We start from the raw sequence: 9,020 nt of genomic DNA, 5'->3' as shown, positions 1-9,020 counted from the left end.
GTGACAATCTAAGCCCTGCTCTGGGGGGAAAACAACATCTGTGCTGCTGCTGGTGCCTCCTCCCCCTGCTGTCAGTCAGTCCCACTGAGAAATCCTTGCTCTGGAGCAGCTCCAGGATCCCATTCCAGCCCGCCGTGTGCTCCTGCAGAGTGCTGGGATTTGGTGCCTTGTCCCACCCTGGCGGTTTGGGCTCCCATTTATTGCTCGTTTTGGCAGCCTTGGCTCCAGACCCCGCAGAGATTCCCGAGCCTGGCCCTGCCATGTGGCTGATGTGACGCGCAGGCACACTGGCCTGAACCCCTCCCAGCCCTGCCTTCTGCCGGCAAGATGCTGTTTCTCCTCTGTCTCACACTCAACTGGGATGTTTTGGGAGTTGGGATGGGAGGGGGAAATGGATGAGAAGCTTTTCTGTGCCACAGCCCAGCCCCGAAGCTTTGCCAGCCAGACCCTGTGGCAGAGGGAGCAGCAGGAGAAGGAAGATCTCCCATGAATGATGACCCAGCTCTCATCCTGCCTGCTCTTGATGAGGATCCAGCACTCTGGGATTGTCACAGTGTTGCCATTTTATACCCAAGTGGTTGCATTTTATTTTTTTTTGCTTTTAGTGTGACTTGGAAGATGAGTTTCAATTAAAAATAAAAAATGTTACTGGCTTCACCACTTTGCTGTATATTTTCTGCCTGGTGGGGTCTGATCTCTGAATCCTGGTGTCCTGGCATTCCCTGCAAGGAAGCAATAGTTTATTTATTTGGAAAGAATTATTTCTTTCCAAAAGAAATAATTGGCAAAAATGGTGCTTTGACCTTGGTGTGATGTTATCACACATGTGTGTGTGCTGCTTGCAAAGGAAAAACTGGTATTTTTAACAGCAAATCTGGCAATTTTATCTAAAAATCTTCCTTGATCCTTCCTCTTCTACATGTGGTAACGATCTGTGGCGTGTTCACAACTGACAGTTCACAGAGCAGTCTCTGCAGATGTCAGTGCTGCTGACAGATGAGCAGAGACCAAATTGCAGGTACCTCTCATCTGCTTGGGGTTGTCACCTGCTTTTTTTAAAACAACTCAGCAGGGAAGTGCAGTTTGCTCAGTAATAACTACTCCAGCATCATCCACAGCTTGGATCACAGCCTGGGGTCTTTGTGCTGCTCTGGAACAAAACAAAACAACAAGATTCAAGGGAATATTTGCAGAGAATAAATAAGTAAACGTGGTGCTGCCCCGTGGTCTTTTCACTGGCTGTTTGTTTATGCATGTGGGGATGGAGATAATGATGTTGGTTATTCACTTTTGAGCTGGTTTGATCATCACTGAGAAGAAATTATGATTCTCTGGGCTTCATCTCCTGTGTTCTGACAACCAGGATGCTCAAAACCAGCCCTGAAGTCTGGAAGGCTGCACCACAGTGACACCTTAATGGCTCCAGTGCTTTTAAATATGCTTAAAATCACCCACAAAAGCACACAAAGAGAACCAAAATCACCCACAAAACCAGCCACTCAAATTCTTCAAGGCAGAAAATAATTCTTCTCATCCTAAATGTGGCAACTGTGACCAAAGAGTGAGAGATCAACCCAAAATCCAACCAGGAAACCTTGTAGAGGAGTGTGAAGAGCCCAGCTTTTTGCACCAAGGTCCAGCCCAGGCTCTTGCTTTATTATGTGGAGAGATAAAACATTATCTTTAATTATGAATAATCTGTAGGCTCCAGAACCTTCCAGACAAGCCCTCTTGGTCTCTAGTCCTGAAGACCAGGCTGAAACTGCTTCTGATTTGTCACCAGCCCAACTTTGTTCCTGTGCCCAAAGGCAGGGCTGGAGGAGGCCATGGGATGGGATTCCTGGGTGCAGCTTCTCTTGGTCATTCAGGGAGTTTTTGGAAGCCCAGTCCTGCCCTAAAGGTTCCTCATCAGAGCCTGTGGGTGCTGAGGTGGTGTGTTTGGACATGGTCACCAGGCTCCTTCCACTGCCCAGGACCCACCCCATTAGCTGGGTCTGCCCAAGGTATTGTTGGGTCCAATTCCCTTGGTTTCTAAACCAGAAGGGAGTTCTTCAGTGTGATCCAACCAAATCATGTTAAAAACGTGTACCAGGAGCTCTCTTTACTGAACCTGATGTTCCCTGACCAAGCCAGCCCATCCTCCTGCTGTGCAGTGTTTTCTCTCCAGGGCTCAGAGCAGTTTCCCGAGAAAGCCTGGCTCCAAACCCCCCTGAAACGGGAGAAAATGTATAGATTTATTGTGAGCTTCCAGCCAGGTCAGGGGCTGAGCTCGAGACGGGAAGTGGTTTTGGTTTTCTGCAATGTTGGGGGACTTGGCCAACACAAACTGAACACAAGCTGTCCCAAACCTCTCAATAAGTCAGAGCGTGGCACTATCAATGCTGGGTTTGAGCTTGATAAAAGGTTCTTTTTCACATGCCACTGTTGCACTGTTTTTGCTTCTCTAAACTGATTTACTGAGGTGAGTCTCAAATACAGGCCCAGAACCAGCTCACACAAATATGTTGAATGCTGCTCCAGGTGTTGTTTTTAGTTTTCCACTGCAGAGGAGAAACGAGCAGCAATTCTCTGATGGAGAGAGGAGATTGAGCTCATGATATTTCTTTGATGGAGAGAAGAGATTGAGCTGATGATCTTTCTCTGATGGAGGGAGTAGATTGAGCTGATGATCTCAGCAATGACAGGACACATAAATAAGAAGGTCTTGACCAAACCAGCAGGATCTCATGGAGGTGGAGATGCTCCAGGACTCCAGAGATGTCCATCAAATCACCTGACCGACCTTGGCTTTCCACCCATCTTACCCAGAGCAAAAGCTCCGGTGGAAAAGGGGCTTTTTCATTTTACAAGTCTAGAATCATTAAGGTTGGAAAAGACCTCTGAGATCACCAAGTCCAACCATCAACGTGGCACCACCACTATTCTTTGTGTGTTGCCTTGAGCTCTCCTGCTGGAAGTGCTCCCATGCCCCATCCCCAGCCCTTTGGTCTAACATTTGATAAGCCTGTGCCCTGCTGGGAAGTGTTCCCTGCTGATGGAAGCAGCACATGTTGCTCCAGCAATCCAGGCCACCCCTTTTCGTAAGAGACCCCTTGACATGGAAAACCGATCCTGCATTTCTAAACTGGAAAACAGGAAAGCTGATTCTACAAACCCTGCTGGAAGCTAAACAGCGCCAAAGCTGGCAGAGAATCCAGTGTCAGGAAAGCCTGGGGAGGAGGATTGGAAGCGTTTTTCTAGTGCTGGCTTCTATCAGACTCGGAAATGGCATCTGGGAATGCGAGGGAGCTGCTGGAAGCCTGGGGGAAATGATGTGTAATGCACCGGGAACATCCGTGCTCAGAGCCAGGCAGGTCGAACCAGAGTGTCCACCGTGATGGAAAAGTCTCCCCCAGCCTGAGGGTGTTCTGATGGCCAGGAGTGGGTGTAAATAGACCTTGAAGAGGGCAGAGACAGCAGCTTGGCAGCATTCCCTGGCATCTCCTGGAGCTGACGTAGCCCGTGTGCTGCCCGGGCCGGGAGCAGGGGGAATCCCGGGCGATGGATGTGTGGAATGTCTCCAGGAGGCTGTCACTGCACAGTGTCCTGCACCACAGGGACTGTGTGTCTTGGTTTCAGGCTGCCTTGGTTCCTGATGGTTTGAGTGACACCTCTTAAACCCCTCAGGATCCAACCCCCCTGAGCTGGGACAGGCACTGATGTAAATGGTTTAAATCAAAGCGCATAAAAGGGATGGGCTTCACTGGGGCTCGTTGCAGACAGTTCATTAAGATAATTACTCACTTGTGGCAGTCAAATGGAGTCACTACAAGTGCTGTCCCCAGTGGTGGGCCCAGGGTGACACAAACCGTCAGTGTGGTGATGCATCAAGCAAAGCCTTTCCGTTTGCTTTCCATCTTCACCCTCATCCATCAGCCCAGGAGCCCCCACAGGCTCCAGTTGAGGAACTCTCTCATCCATGTGTCTGCTCACAGGGGGTTTGGGGACATTTCTGTCAGTGGAAGTTACTGTATAATGATACTCCTCTTATTATGTGATCCCAGAGCCTTTATTACTCCATCCCACTGGAAGTGTCCAAGGCCAGGTTGGAGCAACCTGGATAGTGGAAGTTCCACCCTGCCCATGGCACAGGGTGGAATGGGATGAGCTTTAAGGTCCCTTCCAACCCAAACCATTTCAGGATTTTATGATTTTATGATTCCTACCCTGGTCCTTTTGTGTGGTTTGCTTTAATCCAGCAGCTATTTTGGCTCATTCCCCTCAGAGAAAACGAGCTGCCCACACAGAGACCACCTTCAGAGCTGGCAAGTGTTACAGAGCTGCTTCATTCACAGAACCCCAGAATGTGCTGAGCTGGAAGGGACCCCCAAGGACCATCCAGTCCAACCCTCAGCCCTGCACAGGCCCAGCCCCAGGAGTCACCCCCTGTGCCCCAGAGGATCAGCCAAAGCCTCCTGCAGCTCTGGCAGCCTTGGGGCTGTGCCCCCTGCCCTGGGGAGCCTGTTCAGTGCCCAACCAGCCTGGGGGGGAAGAACCTTGCCCTGAGATCCACCCTGAGCCTGCCCTGACACAGCTCCAGCCATTCCCTGGGGGCTGTCCCTGCTCCCCCCAGAGCAGAGCTCAGTCCTGCCCCTCCTCTGCCCCTGCCCAGGCACTTGGAACTGCAGGGAGCTCTCCCCTCAGTCTCCTCTGCTCCAGCTGAACACACCAAGTGCCCTCAACCACTCCTTGTTCAGCCTCTCCAGCCCCTTCACCATCCTCACATCCCTCCTTTGGTTGCTCTCTAACAGCTTTAGACCTTTCTTACACTGTGGTGCCCAAAACTGGCCCTCCAAGCCACTTGTAGGACAGAAACAACCTCAGAGGCTCCTGGGCCAGCCCGGGATTGTGTCACTGCACAGGTGGAGAATTCCAGGCCCAAAGGGAGGGCTCGAGCTGCAGGTGCTCAGCAGGAAAGCCAGGAATAGTGCCCAGGAGGCAATTCAGTCCCTGGAGGGGGAGAAATGTGGGCACGGTTAACATGGCAAATAAAAACTGATCCCTCTGAAATAAGCATGACCCATAAAATACATAAACATGCCCCAGCCATAAACAGCATTTGCTATTTACAGCATCAGAGCATGAGGATATTTGCCAGCTATTTGCAGCTTAAAGGATAAACAGCAGTTCCTTTGATCCTGGGCTGTTGGAAGGGTTATATTTAAAGCCATTCATGTCTCCCCAGCCCTTCACCCTTTACATCATTTGTTTTATGAAGGGCTGGAAATGCCACATTCCAGGTTCCAGGGGTGCAGAAAATACCCTTTGTGGCAATGAAACAGGTTGGGATGGACCCTCCACCCCGTGCCAAACCAAAATAGAAACACCTTGGGGATAAAATACAACAACTGGAGCTTGGACTAAAAGGCACCTTTTTGTCCCCATTTCCCTGAGAATGGTGGAAAATGGAGCTGGGAATGCAGCTCAGGAACACTCACCTGGGAACATCAAAGGGAGCCTGAAACGGGCAAAAAATGAGGGAGAATTTTGCTAAGACTTGGGGTTTTCTGGTGGTTGGAGGGCAGGGGAGCTGTGTTTACTACAACCAACAGCTTTGTTTGGAAGGAAATAAAAAAATCAACTACTCAGAATTTGACTCCTTGTCCTTCCCAACCTTCCTCTTGCTCTGCTGCCTCAAGCAGAGGGGCTCAGCCACCCTCCAGAGCCCTTCTGGAAGGGTTTATGGGCTTTTTTTAAAAAGGGATAAAGGAAAACACAATATTTTAAAAAGCTTGGAAAAGACCCCTAAGATCATCAAGTCCAACCAGCCATCCACCATCACCACGTTCATCACTGAAGCACGTCCTGAAGTGCCACATCCCCGTGGTTTTGGAACACTTGCAGGGATGGAGACTCCACCACTGCCCTGGGCAGCTGTGCCAATGTGTGACCACCCTTTCCAAGAAGGCATTTTTCTTAATATCCAATCTAAACCCCCCCCTGGCACGACTTGAGGTGATTCCCTCTCATCCTGCCTCGTGCTTGAGCTCTATTGGCAGTCTGGAAACATCTTGAGCTCCCTGAATTTTGATTTTTCTTTTTTTTATTCCCCCCGCCCCCCCCTTCAAAAACCTTCCCATTCTTCTGGGTCATTTCCATGGAAGCCCCTCAGGGTTTTGGTTGGTTTGTTGCAGTGTGAGATTTCCACTGAGATTTTAAATGTAATCCCGAGGTGTTTATTGGAAATATGTAAATACAGAAGTGTTTAAAATAAAACAGGTTTAAAATAAAAACGTGAGCCCAACAAACTCCACGAGGAAAATGCCAAACCCAAACCAAGGAGATGAAAATAAAATGTCGTTTTTCTTGGCTTTGCCCATCTGATCAATATTCCTGTGCAGTGTTTTGCATACAGTGATAAAGAATCTGCATTTAGAGAGTTTTATGCCGTCAGACTTGCTTGTCTGATGGCAAATGAGAAGTTACCACCTTCCCCCAGCTCTAATATTGGCTGGGTTAAGATGTGCTTGGGGTTTTTTTAGTACTTTCAGGACTTAAACTGGGCTTTGCTCTTTCCTGGCAGATTCCACACTTCAAAGAGTGAATTTTGTCCTCAGGGTTTTCCAGACCAGGCAAAGGTTGTCAGTAAAATGAAGGATCCAAAGGAAGGTGCAGCACAGTGAGCAAACCGTGAGTTACTTTGGGGCATCAGCCAGAGCTTTGAGGACCAGCCAGGGAAGGAAAACCAAACCCCTCTGTCTTGACTGGGTGCAGAGGAAGGTGTTGGTCTTGCTGGGGAGGACAAGCTGCATGTCCTGACCCCACCTTGGAATTGTTAAGGTTGGGAAAGACCTCCGAGCTCAAGTCCAACTGTCAAGCCAGCACCACCACCATGTTCACCACTAAACCACGTCCTCCAGTGCCACATCCACACCTTTTTGGACACCTGCAGGGATGGGGACTCCAGCACTTCCCTGAGCAGCCTGTTCTGGTGCTTTACAGCCCCTTCCCTCAAGAAATGTTCCCAATATCCAATCTGCCCCTCCCCTGGCACAGCTGGAGGCCGTTCCCTCTCCTCCTGTCCCTGTTCCCTGGGAGCAGAGCCTGACCCCCCCCGGCTCCCCCCTCCTGTCAGGGATTGCAGAGCCAGAAGGTCCCCCCTGAGCCTCCTTTTCTCCAGGCTGAGCCCCCCCAGCTCCCTCAGCTGCTCCTGCTGCTCCAGCCCCTTCCCTGGACACCTCCAGCCCCTCCACGTCCTTCTTGTCATGAGGGGTCCAAAACTGACCCCAGGATTCGAGGTGTGGCCCCACCAGGACAGTCTGAAACCTTTGACTTCAGCAGGAGTAAGGTGGGACCAGGATCTTCTGGCAGAAGGGAAGAAAGAGAAGATTTGGTGTTTAAAACCAGTAGTTTTTAAATCAGGAGACAAGGCTGTGTTGGAGGAGAGGCAAACCCTCGGTGTGCCCCCCAAGAGCAGCTCTGCCACTCTGGGGCCAGCACTGGCCATTAATGGTTTGCCTGTTTTATGTTGCAGCCAGGCTGGGGGAAGAGCTTTTAAATGCATATTTTCCTCTTGAAAATATCAAACCCAGTGTTTTCATTTTCGGGGGCCTGGGGGGAAAAAAAAAATTTATGTTTCATATTTTCCAAATAAACAGTGCTTTTACAGAGGCAGAAATGCAGACCCTGAGCACCCAGCACACCTTTGCCCCTCACAGTATTTTCAAAGCTTTAATGTTGCTTGTGTGCCACAAGCCCTGCTAGTGAAAATATTCACCTGAAATGTATTTATCTTCCTTTTGCTAATTAACAGCAAAATGACACAGAGGAACTCTATATTTTCCTCAGCAAGAACAGCCATAGAGGCTTCATTTATGGAGGGCTCTGAATGATCCCTATTCATGGCAAGGAAGTACTGTCTGCACCAAGAGATCCTTGTCTGCAGGGCAGAGTGACAGAGCAAACTCATCATGGACAGTTCTGGGGCAAATCTTCCCAAATTTTAGGCCCTTGTTTCACTTTGTTCCCTGGTAGCTGTAAATGTAGGGGTGTAGGTGTTCTGCATATCTGGGGAGAAAACGTAGCTCTGTGAAGAAAAACACACAGGGACAGCAGTGAGTAAAGTGTATATATATATATATTTATATGGATTTATATATATTAGCACTCATCAAAATCCATGGTTTTATAAACACATCCATGAAAGGCTTGAATAGAGGAGTCATGTGCCTGTATGTGTGCCTGCATGTAAATATACATCGTTATTTTTATACATATATATAAAAATATAAACACATCAGTGTAATCACATTCATCACAGACTGGTCGGGGTTGGAAGGGACTTTGAAAGGTAATTCCAACCCCTCTGCCACGGGCAGGGACACCTTCCACTGGCCCAGGCTGCTCCAACCTGGCCTTGGACACTTCCAGGGATCCAGGGGCAGCCACAGCTTCTCTGGGCAACCTGTGCCAGGGCCTGCCCAACCTCACAGCCAGGAATTCCTTCCCAATATCCCATCTAACCCTGTTTTCCTTCAGTGTGAAGCCATTCCCCCTTGTCCTGGCTCTCCAAGCCCTTCTAAAATTTCCCTCCATCTTCCTTGTAGCTCCTTCAGGCCCTGCAAGGCCACGCTGAGGTCACCTTGGAGCTTCACTTGTCTTCTCAACAATCCCAATTCTCCCAGCCCTTCCTCCCAGCAGAGCTTCCCCATCCCTCCTCTGGAACATTCGCTCCTTCTGGGCTAAAAATTTTCCATCCAGAGCTGGTTGAAAGGCTGTGATTGATGGTTTGTACCTGGGAAGGCCGTGGGACAAAGCCATGCTGGTTTTGCATGAGGACCTTGCCATCTTTCAATATTTTAATGAACACTTTGAATGTTGTTGAAAGAGTTCAGAGCAGCCTGGCAGCTGCACTAAGGACAGGTCCTTTTTTTCCCTAATCAAAGAGCTTTTCTCCACGGGAGCTCTTGGGCTCTGTTGAAGAGCTTTTGGAGTAAAGAGAGGCTTTGGATAAGGGAAGAGAAACTGGGCTTTGAGTTAAA

Source organism: Empidonax traillii, unplaced genomic scaffold (assembly GCF_003031625.1).
Source record: "Empidonax traillii isolate 1590-97213 ecotype Southwest subspecies unplaced genomic scaffold, ASM303162v1 scaffold2438:size46038, whole genome shotgun sequence".
NCBI lineage: Eukaryota > Metazoa > Chordata > Aves > Passeriformes > Tyrannidae > Empidonax > Empidonax traillii.
The sequence above is the reverse complement of the archived record's forward strand: the minus strand, read 5'-3'. Positions refer to the sequence as shown.